Genomic DNA, 24,363 nt, shown 5'->3' on the forward strand with positions numbered 1-24,363 from the left:
AGAAATGAATAAATCACGTGATATCTTGCATATTACAGCGCGCATAGACAGCACAAAGACTGCATTGTGAGTCAGACTTGCGTAGTTAATTCACATATTACACACATACGAGCCATGAATACGCGCAGCATGCTGGAACCAGTTACGCGCACTTTGTCTCATTATTCGAACTTCAAAGGGATCATACTTTTATATTATAACATCACAGAAATTATATTCTTTTCATATGACGTTATTATATCACGTTCGTTTATAGCAGATCGATCTTTACAACAATAGGATAATTGATGTCGTCTAAGCCAATATCGTGAATCAATAAATTATCTTATAAGACCGCTTCATGAAAACGAGATTTACGATAAGAAATGAAACGTCGGTTTGATTTAATCTCAGTTGATACAATTGCTCGAGATAGTGCTTGAGTCGTTCTACTTCTTCGAATTAGTCCCCGTTACTTCTTGATGAAAAACGAGGAAAAAACGAAATAGAGACCTTTTACCCGCGCGTGCTCAAGTTGCCGAATAAAGTCGGGCTGTAAGAAGGCTCGCTCGTAAAGACGCGGCGACACCCAAGTTGGATGAACGCGAATCTAATATCACGATCAGTCCTCCGAAAGTTGTAGGCTCTCGAGAAAGGCCATACAAGCACAATCTTTTGTCATACTTTTCTCTGCCTTTACTTTCTCACTTTTCATTGTTTAACCTTATCACGCGAGACGCGGACTCAAACGCGGATTAAAACTCGGATATTACTACTTGCTGTCTCCCGACAATTTTACTCACGAGCCAAACTTTGATTCTGCCGCAGTTTTTATTGCGCTGCTTTATTAACAAGATTATGGCTACGCGACGCGAATTAATTACTTTATTTGCTTCAAACTCGTTTCGTTTAATGCGACAATAATTTCAGTGAATAAATCATGTGCGAAAAATATATCAGAAGTAGAAATTGTGACGATTGATGATTTTATTATCAAAATGTGTATTTGAAAAAATATCTTTTTCATTGTTCGTATGCTGTTAAAATATATTTCAATATTTATAAATAATCAAATTATAAAAGATTCGATTATTATAAAAATAACTGGATAATTTATTCTAATGGTGAGTAAAGTTGCATTACTATTCGTCATATAAAATATTATATAGACGCCAATATGACGGATGCATATCCGTTGTATTGATTTATAAGTCAAAATGTAGGATGTACGTGAGACGAAGGAGAACATATGACAATCTTACGCTGTGCGAACGCATAAAGCAAGAGGCAAAGGACGGGTATGCGGAGTGCACGAAGGCGAAAACGTTTGCTTGAGCGAGTAAACAGGGGATGGCTCTGTTTGCTTTTTCGAGGAGGAGGAAGCGAATACACGGAATACGCCCGCATATCCTTCTCGTATGCGCATCACTCTCTCTCTCTCTCTCTCTCTTCTTTTCCGCTCGTATGACAATCAAATATTGATGCTAACCTTGCTTTCATAAGCAACTGCTGCCCACCAATTTGTGTGTTCACAACGATAAAACTTGCTCTCAAACCCAGAAAGCGCTTCTCCAAAGTGAATTGTAAACTTCGCCTAGGCAACTTTGTTTTCCCGGACGACGGGATGCTCAGTTGATATTTCTCGCGAGACTCTATATATCTCAGTCATCTTATTTATTAACTCTCTCTCTATCTCACTCTTTCTCTCTCGTTTAAAATTTTATTTTCCTCAACAAACTACTGTAGAAACACTATTTTAATTTCTTTCTTGCATTACATAAATTAAAGCTTGAAAAAATAAATACATCTAGGCACAATATAAAGCGAAGTGGTTCACTTTTTTTTTATTGATGTTTAATATATCATGAAAAGATTTCATAGCTCCAGTATCTATAATTATAATTCTATTTTCATTAGTAAAAAGACTATAAAAAATATTTTAATTTACACGAGAGAAGATTAAAGCCATATCGGTAATAAATACCGTTTTTTGAAAAATCACAAAAAACGTAAATTTTCTATCTCGTAAAGCGCTCGATAACGGCAAAATGTAACCGGCTAAATCGCTCGGTACGAGAACAGTTGTAAAAAGGATACGTCATAATGAGAGCGAGATCCAGGTTCCGTCACTTTCTCGCACTCGTGGCGACCAGCGCATTGTTACAGCTACGTCGAGACCGCGAGTAAGCGAAAACCTGAAAAGCCACCTGCGCGCGTGGTGTGCAGGTGCATTGCAGTTTCATAGTCTTCGCCAACCCTCCCACATCGCGCTATTCACCGTCCCCGGCGGACGGACCGGGGCACCATCGGGCACAAACTGTAATCCTGTTTTCTAAATGTAACCCAACTTCGGTGAACATGTGTATGTCCGACCGCAAGCACTGTTCGACAATTTGTCTCCGTGCCCGACGCTTCCCCGCAGTCCTCTGTCTCTGTCTCTCTCTCTCTCTCTCTCTTTCTTTTTCTTTCTTTCTCTCTCTTTCTATGCTTTCGACATCTCTCGATCCGTCATCTCCATCTTCCCTTACATTCTTCTTCGCGTTCCCTATTTTGTCGGAGGAGACGAAAACTTTTCGAAATTATATTTCTTTCGATACTTGTGCATGCATGCATGTATGTATGTATGTGTCAATAAAGTGAACAATGTGGATAAGACGTGTATTCGTATAGCTGTAGGTATATAAAACACTGGTGTGCGTATATAGTGACGTAGGATATATGAAGCAATTTGGTTGTGTGTACGCGCTCGACTTGTACCTCTATCTGTATATAGATATATGTGTATGTTTGAGCATTCATGTGCATTTTAACGCTCCGCTCGATGTTAAGTTAGGCGAGAAATTTGCTCGGGGTTGTTCTTCGAAATTTGCATTCAAGATTATCGAACTACGATAGATCGTGACCAATAATAACCGAGATTACTTTATTTGCGCCGCTTATTGCAGACGATTTCATTTAAAACGCGTTAAAATACCGACTGTGCTTAAACTATAATTTTAGATGTTCAATTTGTTACTTTTTGCGATTAGTAGCTTTTGTAATTTTTATTATTATGTTTTTTTTTTCTATTTTCTAATCAGTTATTGATTTATATATTATCTTCCTCTAAATAAATTATACAATGATATGCTATTATTCCATCAAAGCTTTGAAAAATCAATTTATTTATGAGAAATAATAATACCAGGTATTTCTTACAATATGATTATATATACATGGTTGGGGATAATTACATGCACGCCTCGTCATGTACGTGTATTTGCATATTCATAAACAATGTGATAATTTGCCGCATGACCGATACGATTCTTCCGATGAATCGCATTAGCATACGAGAATAGCTTGACTTTTGCTATCATTTTCCTAATTTTATTGAAAGAGAAGAGATATCTCTTTAAAATGTAAATTATCCATTTATTATATATAATCGACTCTTTCTCTCTCTTAGCAATATTTGTGTACTTTTATCATTTTATTCGACTAAAGAAGAATTACTGAATTAAATTGTCTGCTTTGTCGAGCCATGTAGGTTGAGTTTATTTGACAAACGGATAACGATTTATATCATCAAAATTCAAATTTCTCCAGTCGAGCTATTCGTCACCGCCCGATGAAGCTCGTAACATAGCAATTTGGCAAGAACAATTAACTTCAAGCTGATGGCATTTAGCAATGCCGGTCTAAATTCAACCGTCGTCAGATCTCGCATACCATCCCTTTATCCGACTCGTATCTGACAATCGATTCCTGTTAATCCATTCCTCGAGCAACGCACACTATTACCGATCTCGTGTGCACCGGAATGTTTTATTCCGAACCTTTATTCGTAAATGTGCGAATGAGAGAACAGCGATGGGGAAATCGATCTTCTTTCCCCTCGCATCGGTGAATAACGAATTTCGTTGAAATTCGATACCGATAATAACTTTTTTGTATCGATCATTCGAATTAGCGTCGATATTTTCGCGATTACTTTTCCCATATTCACATTCCAAACGTTTTTCCCTAACAATTCTAATTATATCTAATAAAATTCTTTGATTGTGAAAAAAAATTGTATCCCTATTGATATCACAAGACTAAAACCTAAAATATATATATTGTTCTTGCATTATTTTATTTTTCAAGAAGTTTATTTTAAAAAATATCTTGTTACTTTAGCATTACAAAAAATGTTTTTCCCATAAGTATCAAAATTTTTCTTAATGTGATAAGAGAGAAGAAAGTAATTCACTTTCATCGAGCAAATTCAAATATATTTGATCTCCCTCCTTTATAAAAAATAAATTGGAGCATATTTATTTTCCAAGTATTAATATAGAATAAATTACTAAATAGTTAATTTTTATCATATATATTACTTTGTTATATATTTCACGTAATTTTAATAAAAAATATATCAATCTCTGCTATCGACTTTATCCCCCGGAGGAGAATCGGTTCATATTATCATCCACGAAATGTCGATTATATTTTAGAAATGTCGTATTTGGCTAATTAGCCGGTCAGAAATTACTATATCGCTACACATGCGTTCAATGGCGTTTTCAACGCGATGTCGAATGATCGTCCGGAAATCGAGCGTGATGGTTGCTCACGGCAACGCGAGTCGGAAGAGCGTGTCGCGAGCGAGAATTGGCGAAATTCGAGAGAACGGCAATTGCAAAAGCCGCTCGTCATCGCGCGGCACAGAGGGGAAGAGAGAGCGCCTCGTAACTTGCAGCCTGGCAGCAAGAACAATTAGCCAGCGGACCTGCCGGAATTGCCATGGGCGGTGCAGCTGGCTGGTTGCTCTCGCACTCGTCACGAGTGCTCTCTTCGCATCCCCCTCGCCGTGCCATCCCTCCCGGGCTCGTCGGTATATACCCTCTTCGCTGCACTCGCCACTGATTCTTGTCTCACTAAAGCAACCCGGACGTGAGTTACAACCCCTTCGGCCAAGTTTCCGCGGCAGCGGCTGTTACAGTACCACCGTAATATTGTTCAAAATATCCGGAGCTAATTCTAACACATCGCGAATAAGGCCGATGCTCTTTGTCCGGAAATATTTGCGAGAGACTCAAAAGCGTTTCTGCTATAACAGAAGGAGTTTCGAGAGTGCGGTGATTCGTTAATCTGTGTAAAGTACATCATTAAATTAATTAGATCAACTAATGCGTGACACACTGCTCCGTAATATAATTAAAGTTTCGTGTATCGTATTCAGAAAGTAAAAAGAAAGTTCCATTGAAAATAATATTGCGCAGTCTATGAAAAATTAATGAGCAGACTTATCTCTATTAATTCTTATAATTCTGAAAAAGTCAAGAGTATCAGTTAAGTGAAGAAATAGTCTGTGCGACAATGATGAATACAAACGAGCAAACGAGAGTTTGGTATAATTACGATTCGGATCATTATTTATCCGCATTACTATATATCTGTGTGAACGATTGTAACTAAGCAATGCAATTAAAACTATGTTAACCAATTTACATTACGTTCTGATTGGAATGCGTTTTAGAACGAGTTGAACAAGGGAAAGGAGAAGCTAGAGGAACCTGTCTATTTAATGAAAATTAACTAACAGCCGCACGGTATATCGCGCGAAATGCAACGGAGCGATGAACTTTAGAATAACAGAGCGTGATAAGAGCGATAGTAAGGCTCGAGGGTGAATGCAATGGATTATATTTCAATTTTGACTTTGACAGAAGCACGCGAATGAAGCAAAAGGCGTGGAGCGATAAAGCCATAATATCTATCCGCCATAAAATGCAAAATCCACCTTAAGTGGCAGTGTGATCTAATATGCGATACGTTAGCACTTTTATGCGCTGTTGGCATTAGGGACTTGAAGCGATTTTATCTATATTCATTTTTCGATATGGGCCAAATATTTCTGATATATCGCTGTGAATTATGATAATAAGAGCGACTTATCTCTCGAAAAGCGCACGTAGAAGATATCTATAATATCCGTATTAGATGAGCTTAGATCGCATCTGCAAGGATAACTTAGTAAGACAGTGAATAAATGACGGCATTATTTAATCAAAATATAATTTACTAACTCTCATTTATTTTAGAAAGATTATGCCATTAGGTTGTTGATTAATTTCTTCTTCTCGAACACGGTTTTAAACTTGTTCTTTATTTAATATACAAAATTATAACTCGTTTTAATTCCCTTTTTCATTACGAGAAGATAAACGCGCAAATATAATTTTATCACAAGTAGGTATGTGCCGAATATTTTTGTCATCTTCTTAATTACTTCCCCTCGTATTAATTACTTGTAAAGCCAGACGCGAAAATGAAATTTCGTTTATGCGCATGTAATTACTCAACTATTGCGTTAAATTACCGCGGAGTTATACGGCACGAAACTATGTGCGAGATGTAATATGCTTTAAAGAGAGATATGTTGCTGCAGCATTGAGTAAATTTTCGGAGGAAAATGCGTTGCCTGTCCGGCTGCCATTTGTCCATTAATGAATCGTCGCGTACCGATCCGATATATTTTGAGTTAATTAAAACCGCATTTGAAATATGGAATTTGCAATTTAATAGAGTGGGATTTAATGCGTGTGGTTGCAAGCTTTTGGGCGGGAGATCCTCGATGAAAAATTGAGATAAAAGGAATGAAACTGACATCTCTCTGCATTCGAAACCGTTTAAATTTAATTGTAAAAACTGCATTTTTCAAGTTTTGAACACAGAATGCAAGAGCATCCGCTCGTTTATTCCAGTATCATGTTAATCTGGTAAAGGGGATCAGTATTACAATACTAGATATTATCAATATAAATATAAAATATAATGAAGTCAATTGTTTGTTACCATTGTTATGATCATTTTTGCATATTGACTATGAAAATTTCGAATGAATCGGACAAGCTTAAAAAGTAAAATATATTTATTTCATTTGTCTAATTAGTATGATTAGTATAATTAGTATCAAAATATAAATACCTATATATATTTGCAATTTATAATAATATATTAAAGAAAAATATCTGATATATACAGAGGCACAAAAACATACATGTTAAAATATTAATATTAATATTATATTAATATTAATATTAATATTTTTTAAAAATTAGAAGAAAGATTTTTTTGGAAGAAAAAAATTTATTTTACACTATATATAATTAACATTTAATCTTTCTCAAAGGTACGTCGTATATAAAGCAATAAAAAGAAAATATAAATCTGATTTCTAAAAATACAAAAATAATATACCACCAATATTTTTCCATGATTAAACAGAGTTTTGCTGAATAAAGTATTTTTGGGATAAAATATTCACATCAATATGGAAACACAGATCCAACTATAAACATTGTTTATTTACAATACTTGACGCCCGATCACTAAACGCTGGAGTAGGGATTATACGACGTAAGAAGAAGGTTGAAGTTTATTTATTGTTAGTTTATTGTCAATCTATAACAAAGAAGGTTCTGAGTGAAAGTTTAAATAAGTACTGAAGACCTGCTGTGAAGAACTACATAAATGCTGCGACATACGTGCTTGTAAGTAATAAAGTAGTATTAAACACGGATGTTAGGCGATTCGCAATTCGATCTTGACACATCATTATTTACTATTTACACTTCATCCATCTTATGAACACATAATTACTTGTAATTTACCGAATCTTCTTTTCTCATCTACGTAATTTTATTTACTATTTTGTATAAAAGAAATTAGAGATTTATGACATTTTATCCGATATTGAATCGAGCGCCAATTTTATTCGAGCAGAGAAAAGCGCGTATCGAGTCGATGAAACTCAATTGCACGGGTATGATACGAGTCTGGTTTTTAATTCGAGAGCTCGTAAGAAGACGAGTACTGTCCCATCCCACGCTAAACGATGCGGCCCAATAAGAAAACGAAGGGTGCTGCGGCGCGGGCGAGATTACTTCTTTCCACCGGATAACTCCCCAGGCCCTCTCCTAGCTCGCTATATTCGAAAAGTTGGTAGTTTGCTCCTCGGCGAGAGAAAATTGCTTACGCTTTTTACGGTCTCGCAAATATACTCGCGGCTCGTGTTTATTCGCACGGTTAACCGGGCGTGCGATCCGAGGTAAACGATTTTTGCCGATTCTACACCCACTACACAAACTCCCGTGGATCATGAACTCCGCGAGATCGTGGACTTTAATCTCCGTTGCGGGAAGGAGTGGTTCGGATTCCGGAAAAAAGATTAAAACCACAAAGTCGAAACAGACAAACGAAAATTGAGCGAAAACAAGATTTATTATATTTTCACATACGACGTGTTGTTTCGTGTTTTTTTTTTTTTGTTTTTTTTTATATCTAATATATTGGAGATAAAGAATAATTAAAACAGTTTTTGACGCGATGCGAATAAACTTTTTACAATAAAGACTACGTTATATATTTTTATATTGTTTAAATACAAAAAAAAATTATATAACATTCGAGTTCGTTAAAAGTGTAGAGATAAATTGAAAAGTACGAATCCTACGCAATGCGAAAAGTAGGCTGTCCGCCTCCGAGGAACAGCAATTTTCCTTTCAGGAATAAGCACTTGCGTCTATTTGCCTGACAGTTATTGATGTCAGTGTCACGAACAAGCTGCTTCTCCCGATTCTCAAGTTCTATGAGAAAGCTCTACGCTGGTTCCGATGCTGCGTGCTTCATCTCATCGTCGTAGCGAAAAGAGTGAATTTAAATCTCGTCTTCGGCAAATTCATAAAGAATAAATTAGTTTAACATTTTAATTAACTTATATAAAAATTTGAATTAAACTCTTACTTGTAATCTATCGGGATATAAGATAAAATGCAAATGTGTGAATGCTCTATTTCATCGTAGATTATTAATATCTTTTTACAGTTATCGATTAGTTTCATACAAAGCTTCTAGGTAAGAGCTATCTTTACGAAGATAAATAATTAAATTTTTAATATTTCTCGATAATAATACCTATCTAAGTCGCACTGATTTCCAGAAATCGAAATTATGCGCCAGAATGAATTAGGATCATTGGCATGATTTTTAAATAATCGCAAAATTTTAAACAATTCAATACTTAAATTTTAATAGATTTGATTACACTTGTAATATTTTCTTGCATTTTTTTTAACGCTTTCCCGTAAATCACGCATATGTAAAACTACCGGGAAAACGATCATGCGTAACAATATAAAAATTTGAATGGCATCACATTTGTCGTAGGATACTTGCAGTTTATCAGAATTGCGTTAATTGAACGTTTCGAAAAGTCTGTCTTTAAAAGTTTAAATTGTAACTTTCACTCTCTCTATAAATTACTTGTTTCGAATTTTCCACAGACCTGTGAGAAGTTACTAAACTCTCTTACAGATCAGTTACCACGCATACTCAACAGCAACACATCGCGCTTCCCTCGTGTATTTTTTCTGTTATTTTTTTCTCCCGAGTTTCATGATAAACGCTGCCAGCAACTTTGGAGGATTTTGTCCGCCACGAATAGGGTAGGGATTCGCGCTGAGTGGATCATAATTTTCCGTCCAACCAGTTCTCGACCCACTGCCTCTGAGCAGATTCCACTTTCTCCCCCGACATTTTCTACTTCTTGCCACTCCGCGATGTCGGTCGTAGATCGATGTAACAAGCTTTCCGGACTTAAAGGTCTTAAGAAATGTCGCGTGACAACTGCGAGAAGCGCAATGCGATGGAATTCATCGGGAATCGATATCTACTACAATCGAGATGATTCAATTTTGTTGCAATTGTATCTAAATACATATATATATATATATATATATATATATATATATATATATATATATATATATATACACCTAGATGCTTTTCGTAAATGTTTTTCTCTCGTTTAACAACTTCTCGCATTCCAACGTACAATTGATAAACTTTTGTACTATCTGCACTGTATTAACGGATTTTTGCACGGCGCGTGATATTCGCGGTGAAAATGAAACAAGCGCAAGCGCGCATCCGGTTTTCACAAAGCGGCATCATCGAAAACGATACCGAATACAATTCTTTTTCTCTTTTATTGAAATTATTGTTACGCGCAACTCACTGCAAACATCGCGGTGAGGATTCCAGTGAGCGTTATTTCATATCGAACTCGAAATCATTGATAACGCCCATTAAACATTATTACAAAGCGCGAGTAGGATGAAAAAAAATGTAAATATAAAAAAAAGAATACAAAAATGTTTGTCAATTGTTATATTTTTAAATGTAATAAGAATCGTAAAATCATAATAAATTTCCTGTCAACGTGAAACACGGAGTATTCTTCTTATTTGTATCGGTTAAAGCAGATTTTCGCTTCGCTAATAAAGTAGCTTTATCGATCGTTAACCCATTAACGCTCGAAATTCAAAGCTAACCTGAAGATTTTAGTAAACTTAAAATTTAATCTTAGTCTAGACGCTGAACTGATTGAGGTCTATATATTTACAATCGCGTTTGTGTTGAACTATTCTTTGAGGATGCTTGTATTGGTATGCTTGTCGAGGAACTCGCTCGCTTCGCAGGACGGAGTCTTATTACATAATGTCACAGTTTAACGACTCAATTCTTACAGGCACTCTTAACTTTGTTTCAATCCGCTTCGGAATCTGAAGGAATCTTTAATATAAGTACAGATTGATTGCGCGAGAAGAAAAATGCATTTTTATAGCAGCAATACACAATTATGCAGATTTCAGCTCGAAAGTAGTCTCGCATTGGAGGATGAATAGTTGAGAGCATAGAGAGGAGTCGAGAGAAAAAAAAAAAAAAAATACATCTCGGAGCTTGGCACGTCCTGCGAACGCATTGCGCGAGTATTTTCTCTTACCGTTTCAGTTTCCTCCTAGCGGGCAGCATTCTCGACAAAACTCATTGTCTGGAATCCTCGCTAGTTAAACGTTCATTCAGATACCACCGCGACGCCGGCAGCGTCATAATTGCGCAAGAAGTAGTTCGTTTTAATCGTGCGAAATTAAATACGCACGGCTGAGAAAAGCTCTGCGAATTATTTGCTTTTTCATGCCTACTGATATAAAGAAATATTATACGCATTCAATTAATATTTATAATTGTTTATTTTCAATTTCATAAAATCTTATTATGTGACATTTTATTAATAATACATCTCTTTTAGCATTGATATTATGAATTAACATAATTTCTTTATTCGTGCATCTTTCTTACCGTTATGAAGAATTGCTGAATTTATAAAGATTGCAACATGCCTTAAAATAAATATTTATAAACAAATTTTTTGAAATAAAACTCATTCCATATATATTTATTTTTAATATCAATGTAAAAAATAATGTAACGTACAGGAAACATTTTGATGTGATCTTTCAAGAAACTATTTATTTAACATGTATCATAAATCATGAAGGGAAATGTCGCGCATTCAACTATTAGAAAAAGAGCGTATCGAACGCGTTATCGAGAAACCGCATTTCGTTCTTTATCATGGATTACTTCGACACTTGAAAGAATCACTGGAGTAAGTAGTGCTCTTCACAAGGCTTCTCGAAGAGCTGCCTTTAACTCTCGCAGTAGCACTCAAAGCAAAGAGATCCGTCGAGTCCTTCCACGTGGAAGAGCGCCGTTCTTTCTCTTTATCAACCTCGCGGTCCTTCCCGTCCATTTGCCACCCAGCCATCTTCACTTGCGAAAATACGAAAGTAACTATAATGTAGACCGCTATTCGGATATCGGATTGTGTACAAAAGAGTGATGAAAAGCGTACTGGCGGCACTCAAAGTGACAAGAAAGGGAAGGAACGCGCTGGAGGAATTGCGCTGGACAGTTTGGCGTAGAACCACCATGTGACCCCGTTGTGTATCTCCGTGAAAGTTCTGAAAGCGTCGCTGATAACAGTTGGCCCTCGAAGGGCTTTTCACGATACACGAAGGAAAGTTATTGAAAGAAATCGCAAAATGCGATGACAAATAGTTAATATCAAAAATCGCGGTAAAAGTAAAGAGATATCTACATTAGAAATGGTTTTAAGAGGGAAATCAGAATATATTGAGAGGAATAAGAAAATGTAATTGCTTGTATAAATGTTCATTGGTCTAATAAATATGATGAGAGAGATTAATTATTATATGAAAATAAAAGCGAAAATGGGAAATTATCAGAAATTGAATATGTAGGGATATTTTTTCACAGCGAAATAATATTTGAGAGTTCCGAGCTTTATGTTAAGGGAAGCAGGAGAAAATTATTTTTGCACGATGACACGACTAATAAATAGATGTCTCACTCTAATGATTTTACTACAATCAATACTTTCCATTATATGTTTTTTCAACGTTTTTCACGTTGAGACCGTTTGAGATTGAATGGCAAACAAGCGGCTCTAGGCGACAAAATGATTCGATTATAGGAAAGTTAAGTTAAGGAAATGCACGATGCGATGGCCGCAATGCAGATCACTCGCTATTGAACGGAGAAGTAAATTTGTCGCGACGGAATGAACGGGAAGCGCGACAGAGTTAGCCGCAGCCGTTGCTAAGTCAAATCGTTTTCCGATATTGCCGAGGCTTCCGACTGATAATTAGGAGTTTCCTTTAATTGAGGCGATTCAATCGGCCCCTTACTTCTCCCCTCTGCTCCAATCATCAGAGATTTTTAATCTCTCCAGCGTCTACGGTTCGATCAAGGTGGCGCGGAATGCATTTACATGTATAATTTCTTTCGCGAGAAAATCCCCATGGATTTCCGTAATTTATTATTCGATGCATTAATTCACTACTCAAAATCGTAAATGCGTGCGGATAAGTCAACGGGTCGTAATAAAATCCTATGACTGAGAAAAATAATTTTGCATTAAATTCATATTCTAATATACACTTATTATTAATATGATGATTGATAGAATTAAATAATTGTTTTCTCACACACGTGATTAGCTTCAAGAAAGAAAAATTATCGTAATTATAATTTTTACAAAAGCGCTTGTTTCATTTCGCTTAATTTACATGCTGACATCGTAATCGTGCTCGTGTCGGGAATTCTAATCAGCGATGCGGAAAGAGAAATTCCTTCGAGCGAGATATTTTATTTTGCTGGCGGAAAACGGGAATAAAAACCACGCGGTCGTAATGGTGCCGTCGCATAAAATAGCCGCGATTTAAGAGTGGTATAAATCAAAATAACACATCCCCGAAACATTTCTCATCCGTACGGGGCCCGCTGATACGTATGCATCGCGCGTGCGTGAATGCAAACGCAACGTAAACGGGGAATAAATCCAAAAATTCTCCAAACATGTATGAGTGTTTTAAATCCTTCATCTATTACGCGGCTGTAAACACGATACATGCGATTGGGGGGTAATTCCTTTTTTATTATTACGCAGTAAGTAATTCCTTTTCAAATATTCGTTTTTCTACGTATACAATTGTTACTCTACATATTGCATTCGGATATAAAATAAATATTTTGTAATTTTTTATTCTACAATACGTAAAGATTCAATATGACTGAAAGCTGCAAAATTGCAGAATCGAAGAAAGGACTTGCTTTCGCACGAGTGTGCAACAGAGTATTCCGACAATAAATACATGCGCGCTACGTGTTGTGTTTACTTTAATGATACCAGGATGTGTAATAACATGTCTGAGACATTGCGGACGGAGTCTGTTTCAACCATAATAAATGGCACACGATTTTGTGAAAGCGATTTTATAGACGCAAGATACGTTAGAAAACTTAAATTGTAAACCGCGCTGGGGGAATCCGATTAGAGAAAGCTTATTATTTTATTTCCTATTATCAAAAGACACTTTTCCTCGACGTAAAACTTATAAATATATTTAATTAAATAAAATGAAATTTTTGTATTTGAAACAGTTAAAACTTGAATATTAAATCACCGAGATTGGCTAAGAAGAAATTTGCCGCGGAATGCATTATTCGCGGAAGCGGAAATTAAATTCCGCAATAACATACTTTAAGTGCAAAAGAAAACCCATGTTCATACATACATATATACATACAGACTATATACCGGCGCCATCCACTTTTTGGGATTGCATTCAATTGCCGAAACTTTATCCGGATATATTTTTTGTCGATATTCGGGCCGTAACCTTACTAGCAGGTCCGCGAGGGATTCCAACAACGCTTGCCGCGAATCTGGCGCGAATCAGCGTCGCGGAAATAGCGCCCATTTTCGCGAAATCCATTTTGCTCAGACAGTATTTCGCTTGTTGCTCCGACATAGAGTTCGATGAAAAAAAAAAAAAAACCTACATTTATTGAAATGGGATAAAATTGAAATTCGAATTGAGGCGTACAACAGATGACTTTGATCATTTCCAGATCGAAGACTTGAACATTTCAGAGGTACTTTTTTTTAAAATCAAAATAAACGAAAGCAGAAACAGATATATTGACTGTTTAGCATTGTTAAATATTGAACATATTGTACATTCTTTAAATTATAACTTATGATTAACAATATTATTTCGAATATTATTGATTTGTAAAATATTGTCATATTTTCAATTGGATATTAGTAATTAAATTATTTGATGAAAAAAAAAAGATTAATTTATACCTGGTGAAAAAATTTCATATTTTAAATATCAATACGTTCGTTATGTATGTAATGAATGAAGCATCATCAAATGGGAAGTTCGATATTCCAATGCCAGAAATATTTGTGATTGTATCAACCAAATTGCAATATTCATCCGAGTAAGAGATATTTTAATCTATCACGTGTTATTTTTTTAAAGGTTATTCACCGTTCGTTTCTAATTGTAGTTATAAATAGGTATATAACTGGGAACATTTGATTAATTTAATTAAATTATTGCAATATACCAGTTATTATAAATCCACGAGTTTTGTCAATATTTTGTTATCATATTCGTGATATACTCTTTGTATAAGAAAGAAAAGAGAGAACGAGTTCATGAAAAAATATTGTTCCAGAGAACAAAAATATATACATGTTGCTTAAATGAACATCGTTATTTTTCACCTATAATTTCTCCGAGTATTTTGATTCTCGTTTCTCATTGATATTCATTAAACAATTATGTGTACTTTATGCCGGCATATTCCAGAAATAATAGTGAATTTTGTGATAAATAAACACGAAATAAAGTTACATTTCCGATTTCCGTTATCGGAGTCCATGAATAAATTGCAACTGAAGTCTGGATTCCACCGAATCCGCCACGAAGTGCATCAAGTTGATGTATGAAATCGTATTTCGAAGTGTTTCGGGATAAGCTACGTAATGTCCTGCATTTGTTTGCAAGCAACATGCTTTGATTGCCGTGCATCTTGTTCGACGCGTCGCGCCGGATTCGGTGAAATGTGGACTTTACTATCATTGCCGGATCGATATACGCGCAGTGCCTCGCGAAATAAGACGATATCGAATGGCATTTTCCACGATTGCCGTGAATTGTAATCGACTCGGCTTTTGTCGAGAGTCTTGCGGCGGAACGTGTCATCGGTACCTACCGGAGCGTCTTGGCAGACTTTTCGAAATGGAATTTTGCCACGAGGAGAGAGTCCTCTCTCCCTCGTATATCTCATTCGCCTCCCCTTGTAGAGCGCGTCTGGCGACGAAAAATACCGGATACTGGGTTTTGTATGTTTTGCTCGAGCTCTTGGAAGCCTCGAGGAGGAAAACGAATTTTTGCCCCCGTTTATCCGCACGCACACATTCGGATACGCGTTTGCGCGCACGCGTTCGGATGCGCTAATCTCAAGGGAGCGACTCGACTCCTGAAAGCCGACCGCCTCCTGCGCTCTATGAGCTTTATATAAGCTCCTTCGAGTATCAGGCCGTGCCGTTCTTTTTCGGCTCGCTTCGCGATTTCCACTTTTGATGAAAGAGCACACTAAGAAACATGTTACAACGCGTGTTACAAAATGTTATATTGATGTTATAACATCAAAAGAATCTTCTCTAATATGCCGCGCGTTCCGCATATAAATCTGCTGCACCTGTATTTGAAATCAATATCCGTGACCTTTGTGTGTGTATACCTCGCATCTTTGCGGACCGATTCAAAGCCAAAATGGCCATTATACGCGTAACATCTGACCAAACAGACAGCTAGCAATCTCAACTGGTCAATATGGAAACATCATCCTCGGCATACGAACACCTTCGCGATGAGCGGAGATATTCGATCAACTCGGGGGATCAGCGTATAATGTCCGTTAATCCTTTGGGACGAGGTGAAACGGAATACGAAGCGGCAGCGACGGAAGTGGAAATGTGGCCGGAAGTTCCTCTATCTTGTTCGCGCATAGAGACAGAAACAAATAGGATAATCTAGTGTGACAAGGTGTTATCTATCATACACATATCAAACAAATAACTTAAAATCATATTAAAAAATACGAAGCGTATTATCTTTTATTTTTCTTAACAAAAAAACAGCTAACCATTTTTTACGCATAAATATGTAGAATACAGTATCATGCATTCTTAATTAAGATAGAAAACATTCGAATAAGACAAGAGGTGATGGATGCATCTTATATCTGCCTTCTCTTCTTCATCGATCGTTGCACACAATCTAGAATCGAGTTAAGCCGGAAAGTTTTCATCGGATACGATCCAATAATTCACGGCGCAGCTGCAACAAGGCGCCTGCGTCTTTATTAATAACGAGAATACCTACTTTTTCAAATGCACACGAAGATGCCGGATCTCTTGGTGACACAGACATATATATATATATATACACTTACACGCAGACGCCATTCGCCGCCAGCCGCTGGCGCAGGCTTGCAATTAGCGGCTTAATAACTTTGCCGCTTTGTAGGAATTAATTGGAAACCAATGAATGCGAATGAGGTTGCGAGAACGTAGAACTTCCACGACGAAGAGAATCTCCCTATTGTCTAGCCCGAGCAGTCTCGAGCTAAGCCAATTATCGGGCGTCCGGAAACGCCGAGATTTGGCGGGACTAATTTATGCCGGCCGCCTCGTGATTTCGCTTTAAGATCGCCGGTGCATACTGATTACTCTAAGCGCGGATTTACGCAATCGTCGAAAAATCGATTCGACGAATCCCAATGATCTCTATATGATAGAAGACTATCGTCACGATTGGAAATCTTTAGCATAGGCTTTGAATAATCTGAAAAATTAAAGTCACGCGCACGGAAACTGAAAAGTAAAATAAGAAAAGAATTTTTGACCGTCTGCATTACTTTTATTCTCTTATTCTATCTTGTACTAGAGACATACGACTTCTGTTATTATTTTAAAAGAATAATGACAAGGAATATGTTGTTGTAAGAGAGCAGGTAATGCATCCAACATTGTATCTGTTTCCGTTAGGAGATCGGCATTTATGTCTGTTTCGACGACGAAGAGACGGTAGAGATGTGATGAAGTCGCCGGATATGTCGGTGGAAATGGGAAATACCGGAAGCGTGGAAATCGCATTCGTCTCTTCTCGGAAAAAGTTTATACATGTCGTGGGGTCGTTTGAGTTGGCTTCCCGTGATTCCGCGCTCTCGTCTCACCTCTTTATCCCCTCACAAAAGAGTATACTCAACCTTAATCTTCCTTCTCATCAAGAATACAGGAAGTAATACGGTACTCTTGAATGATCCTGCAACTTTGATAGCGGTTTTGTGCTACAGAGAGAGTTCTTCGAGAAGCTCTTTGCGCCACACATTTTTTAAACAAGAAACTTCGACAATCTTGTTAGTCGAATCTTGTTGTGTTGGATTTAAATTTTCTCGGGCTTCTTTCGTATGTGTGTAACACAACGATGCCATAATTGCTGTATAAATTTACCGTTTATTTTTCCGTCGTTAAACTAACCGATTATTTTTCCAATTTTGCTTACTTAAAGCACGGAATGTGTGATTTCGATCTTATTTATTTACCAGATATGCTCAGAAGAGAGAGAAAATTTAGTAAAATATAATTATCGATATTAAATACATTATTTATCGATATCAGATAAAAATGTATTTTGAGATAATTTTTATAGAAAATAATTCGATTAAAATATATGAAAAATAGTATATGAAAAAATATGTATTTTGTAATATATAAAACGTATTTTTAATTATATATAAAATTCTTATCTATATATATATATATATATATATATATATATATATATATAAAATCATATTTTTTTAAACTGCACTTTCCAATATTATTTTTTCTCATAAAATAAAATAATACTATTTTTCTTCTTTAAATCAGTTTTCACATACGCTTCACGCGTCATTACAAATATAAAAGAGATAAATGTATCTTTGGGGAAATGAGTTTATCAATAATTATATTTTAACCAATACGGGTATATAAATTCTGAGCGAGAATAGAATGCTGCTCACGTTTCTGCCACACGAAGTCTGCTTTCTATTTTAAACTGCGTGAACTTTTGCCCCCGATAAATTTGTTACATTTTAATCTAATTCGACGATGTTGACGCGATTAATAACTATGTCGAATCGAATTAAACCGGCGCATTTATCAGCCGTATTATTACCAGATGTTCATTTCCACACATTTAGCGCCTAGTAAATTAGCGACTATATAAAAAGAAGGAGCATAAATTGAACTTTTTTTTTTTAATACCTATTTTAATTTAAAACACAGGTATTCATCATATATTCCTTCGTTATGCACTTTTGTTATTAAAGTCAAATTATTATTTATGCATTTTCTTTGCAAACTAAATACATGCACATATATTAATGCATTTTTCGTTATATTAATATTAAATTTTAACAATATTTTGTTTTACTTTTTATGATAATGTTAGCAATTATAACTCAATTAATTGTAGCGATCATATCATTAATTATCATTAAAAATATTCATTCTTGACATGTTAAAGTTTTTAAGCAAATATATGCGAGCTAATTTAAGAATATCAATGATCTATTCAGGATTAATAATCAGGTAAATCGCTTTGTAGTTTTTCTCGTACGTAAAATCTAAGAGGCCATCAAGAAGGTCTATTAATCTCGTTTTGTAGACGACCAGGACAACGTAGTGCGCAGTCTATCAAGGCTTTAATGTCGGTGGGGTCTAAGAGCGGATAAAGAAACAGATTACGAAAGAAGCGAGGCCGAACACAGGCCCGAAGCACAGAGAGTCGACCTAGAAAATGACTCATTCCTCCATCTTAGCAGCAAGATAGAGATAGAAAGAGTCTAAAGAAAGAAGTTAGCTTAGCGCGTTTGAGCGATTCGGCGATCATCTCTGGGGAAGATTAAAACTTCCATCTCGCTAAATTCCACTTTAACCCTCACCATCAAATAGGAGGGATGAGTTTCCTTGCTCTAGTCTTAGCCTATCGAGACTTTTTCTCTTATTGCAATCCCTCTACTTTGAATAAAAATATAGCAGTTTTAAATCAGGCATTAGAAAATATTTTTATAATGTGGTTAAAAATTTAGTTTGCGTCGATTATAAATAATCAACGTAAATAAATAAAACTGGAACTTAAAATTTAATGTCTGCAGATTATATTTTATTTTAACTATTTAAATCATGTCTTTTAAATCATATATCTCTCAGATTGTTTACAAATTTCTTTATATTATATCGATATATATTTCTCTTTATTATACAATTTTAATTTTTTTTTTTCAAATTATATAATAAAATAAAAATAAGAAGAAAGGCTTTTTCTTATTTTAAATAAACGAGAGAAAGGATATATATATTGTTCAATTTATAAAACAAATAATTAACTATGTATTCTCTCTCTCTTTTTTCTAATATATTTGATGTAATAATATTATTAGTGAGCGCGAGCAATTGAATTTTAAGACGACAATGGTGTACTGAAGCGGATTACATGACCTCGAGAGGAAGGAGGAGAGAATATTGGGGTTTTCCTCATCATGTGATTGATGGAAGATCGTTTCTTCCTACGAACCTCTGTTCGCCCATGGGCTCAATTAATTAGAAGCGTTAAAGATGGTTGGACCTTTCTGAGAGAACCATAAACTGAGTCGTCGAGAACGTAGGAAAAAAGGGTCTACCGTACAACCCTCCGGCGAAATGTACGTTTACGGTCTGCTAAAATCAGCCTTTCTTCGGCTAATTTATAAGGGTGTGAGATCTTTATTATCAAGCATCAATGCTTTAATTGTTTATGATGTTACATATAATTGTTGCTTTTTTTAGGTTTGTAATGAGAAAAACTTTGTTTGCACAGAAATATGAAAATATCTTTTCTTAATTAATGTTTAATGATTATAAAAATTGTCTTCATATCAAGCCTTACATCTTGAATCAATTATTACGAATGAGAAATTGCAATGGAAGATCTTTGACAATTCGATGACGCGTCAATTTGTCTTACAAGATTACGGAACGATTAATCTTATCCGCGTGGACGTTCGGTACGCCGTACATAACTCAGCATCCCGAAACTCATTAGATCCGCGCTGTTAATTTTCGGATCTTGACGCACTCTAATCCGTGACGTACAATATACCCTGCGAGAGGATTGTCCTCTCGCTACCGGATTGTCCATACGACAAGACGACAAGACGCGAATCCATCAAGATGCATATGCACAATGGCGATAACGATCTCTCCCGTCGGAATCGCGCAACAATTAAGACAGCTTCCCTCTCGTGTAACGCATATTTAAACAACTCGATATTCTCACACAATGCACATACGCCGATATAATACCAGTAGCAGTCGTCATACAATCCATAGCAACTAAAGATCAAAATTATAAAACTTGTTCTAAATTATTCGATCTCATAGTGAAGTTCGGGATTGATTAAATTAGAATTTTGTGCAAACACCAACTGAATCCGAATATTCACATCCCGAGGGCGCTTTCGTTAGTGTGTGTAAGAATTTTTCAGTATCTTTATATCGATGGTTAACATTAACTGCATTATATCTCTATTTTTTTCTGCTATTTTTTCTATTTGACTCATGTTTGAATTTTGATGCACTTTTGAGGCAAATATGCAGCATGTACATAGATGCATAGGTTAAGAGCGTTATAAATATAGATTCCTCTCTAGTGGACTGAAAGTAACGGATAATAGTTTATTAAATTTTCATTGGTTAGCATGTATTATATAAATAAGTACACTTTTTTCATAATTTTCATTAAATATTGCAAGCAAATTAGCTGACAGAAAGATAAACTCGACGGTATTATTATAACACCGCGATATGTGAAATTGCTAATGAATCGGTATTAATTACAAAACTATATATAAATAAATTTTACTTATATTTGCCTAAATATAATTTATTCATTGGCTGTTATTATATTTTAGATAATCATCAAAGGTTAATTAATATGCGTTATTGTTATCAGCTACATTTCCTGATTAACTGTCTTATCTATGTTACTGTTTGAAATGAAGGGGTAAGAAAACAAAGATAAAGGTAATAATGGTTGCAAGATCAGCAAAGAACGGTGACATATCAGGCGGTGAAGTCAGTGCCTTCTACTATACATCCTACATACTTTGCAAAGGTCGATTGACTTTTTCAAGGCACGTAATTGAATGCGACGAAGTATGAAAATCGAGCTTATTAAGACCAAGTATGAGCTTTTGGGGAACTTTTATCAAAGCAATCGCGAGCGAAATGCAGCTTGCTTAAGAGACACCGTGCTCGTTGGCATCTCCTTGCATCGTTCATGCGTAAACCGACTCTCATCGTTTCTCCCACGCACATTGCTGAGCAAACGTGATATTGCAATGTTGGTAAGAGGAGGGAGGGAGGAGGATGGGAGTTTAAAGAGGATAGGGAATAGATATAAGCCTGTTGGCCCAGCTCTCTGCGCAAGGACGTAATGGGTTCTGTTTCTGTTACCGTGGCTGAGATAATAAGGAGTGATAGTAGGATTATTAAGGAGCGCATCAGCACGCGCTGCCTGCCACGTATCATTTCAGAGGTTCAAGATCCTCCCTAAAGATGCAGGTTGCCATTGCTTGCGCGTCTGAGGAATTTCGAGAGACGGTCGGCAAGGTGCGGGAATATCGATAGTAATGTTACGCGACCTCCGGTATTTCTGCGTAATTAAATGGAACAGTAGTGTTGTACGCGCGTTTCTCGCGAGGTTTAATAAGATCGCAAGTGCGATTTATGGCAGCATTCCTACGGATAATATTAATAAGCGGTACATATTACATTTAGTTGCTAGAATATCGCAGTATTTGATTTATAAGATTATCCTCCAAGATATACAATTTATTTGACGCAGCATACGAGTCCTTAAATATTTAAGTAAATTGGCGAAATAATACGTGTTGCGCGTCGCATTTACATCATTACTTAATTAAAATTCTGCGAACGCGAGGTATCGCAAAAAATTCGCACATTTTTACGGTAACGTCCTTCATCTACTTTCATTTTAACAATGCAGCCAGATGAGAAACTGTTCATTTTATTACTTCTTTACACAGAGAAGAGATATCTCGTGGTTTTATCATTCGTTCCCGTTAGTGAGAGTTCAGTCTTGTTTTTTTTTTTTTTCTCGTCTTTTTTTTTCTAACGAATGTCGACAAAGAAAAACGAACGTGACAAAAATTTAAATGAGAACAGAAATCTTCTGATAAAATAATATTCATCCCGAGTCGTGCAGAAACTCAGCACGATGATTTTTCACTGTTAAGCGTTTTCAGATAAAAGGCAGCTTTAAATGCGATAAGGATGCTGCGCAAAAGGTGGTAGGAAAAAGTCTTCGTATCACGATCTAATTGCGCAAGATCTTACGAAGGCTTTCTCGCTATCGCTCGGTAGGATATGTTCTCTAATAGATTTAACTACGTTCGGGGTAAACAGGGTTTCGTGCTCTCGCGCAATTTCTTCGAGCTGTTCGCAGCTCGAAGCTTCCCGTATAAAATTCCGGAATCGAGCACAAACTCTCGTAAAAGTTGCAGATAGACGCGCTCTTTTTTAACAAAACAGGAATATTAAATCTTACCCGGCGAAAAACGGCGCTTTTCGCGCACGTAAATGCTCTCGCCGCGAGTTACGGCCGTGGCCTTCAATCCGCGACTGGTATAAATTTGTGCGTAATTTACATGCACGATATTAAGAATTCCGCGGCGCCGTAAAAAGCAGAAGGAATATCTCACCTGTGAAATTTCGATTCTCGTAGCGCATCTTTGCAATCTGCATTTTTATGCGTCCTATTACATTATTATTAGTATAAAATTTGAAATCAAATAAATAAGCATAAATAATGTGAAATATTTAAATGTCAAATATGTATTGAAAGAAAATTTAATTAAAGATTAAAAAGATACGAGGAAGCATTTTTAATTCAATAAGTAAATTTTACATATTATAGATATTTTTTTCTACAAAATATTCTCCAAAAGATCAAAAGAGCGAGATATGTCGATAGTATAATTTTAATGCGGATACAGATTTTTTGATTCTGTATACGATGATTATAATAGCATTCTAAGAAGAATCGCGTTTTTTTGAAAAATTACCCGTAGCTTTGAAAATAACACGCATTTAACGTAAAAAGACTCGAGGGATCATAAGCATAAAGGTAACATCTATGCACACGTAGCCCATCTCGTAAACATTTTAATAATTCACGTCGAAAGAACGGCGAGAAAGGAGCGATGGCATGTAGTCGACTTCTGATAGGTACGCCTATACGCGCCAAGCCACGTAGTTAAGGAGTTTCGCAGCTGCACTCTGTTTCGAAGCCGCTTCTCTCACCATGTAGACATTGTAGACAATCGAAACTGCGCGATTGTGGATGCGCGAAACGCTCTGGGCGCTTCGCTCTGTTTCCCCGTGTTTATTTACGATGCCACGGAGTCGACACGTTTTTCCAAAAGCGCCATGCATTTCCGTTTTACGCCTCCGTAACCATACCTTCTTCTTTATTCCCCTCCGGCCTTTTGCCGTTTGCCGTATTGCATCTGCGTTAGTCGCTTGCCCTTTGTCACGTTATTTTTCAATGTTCTCTTCTCTGAAATTTCTTTCAGCTGTCAAAAGAATTTTGATCACAAGAGTTTTCATTTGCTACACTCCACTCTTCGCGTAACCGGAATTGCACGTTGCTTACAATGTACATGTAGAATTGAACGATTTTCAGGATATAAAATTTCTTTTACCGAACAATTTCTATAGAAAACATAACAGGTATTTTGCAGAAAAAAATTGCAAAGCGAAATAAATCGTGTGCTAATCTTCGTGAACAGTGAAAAGTGTCTTTAGCAAGATAAAGATGGAAAGGAATTAATTGCGACTATTAATTTTAATACTATCGGCAAAGTCTATTTATAGAGAGTAAGCCTTTGAAGCAGCGAAAATGCGTTCCTGAAATTGGTTCGTTTACTATCATGAGTAACGATCATTTCCGTTGCGAGCACTTTTCACATTTACGACGATTCAATTTGACGGGGATTAAGCTTCTTGCAGTAAAAAGT

At 36.2% G+C, this 24,363-nt stretch overlaps 1 protein-coding gene across 5 annotated transcripts in view; it reads left to right on the forward strand.

The window, feature by feature from the left end:
• The window catches only part of LOC126855743 (uncharacterized), a 207,178-nt gene that overhangs the window by 46,834 nt on the left and 135,981 nt on the right, over nt 1-24,363 (forward strand). The window contains exon 1 of one of the 5 annotated variants that reach the window (XM_050603616.1): nt 7,418-7,499. The exons of the other annotated variants lie outside the window; for them this stretch is intronic. The gene's annotated coding sequence lies outside the window, so the exon portion shown is untranslated. Of the gene's footprint in view, nt 1-7,417; nt 7,500-24,363 lie in introns of those variants that run through there. 5 annotated transcript variants of the gene reach the window in all.

Source organism: Cataglyphis hispanica, chromosome 17, assembly GCF_021464435.1.
Source record: "Cataglyphis hispanica isolate Lineage 1 chromosome 17, ULB_Chis1_1.0, whole genome shotgun sequence".
Taxonomy (NCBI): domain Eukaryota; kingdom Metazoa; phylum Arthropoda; class Insecta; order Hymenoptera; family Formicidae; genus Cataglyphis; species Cataglyphis hispanica.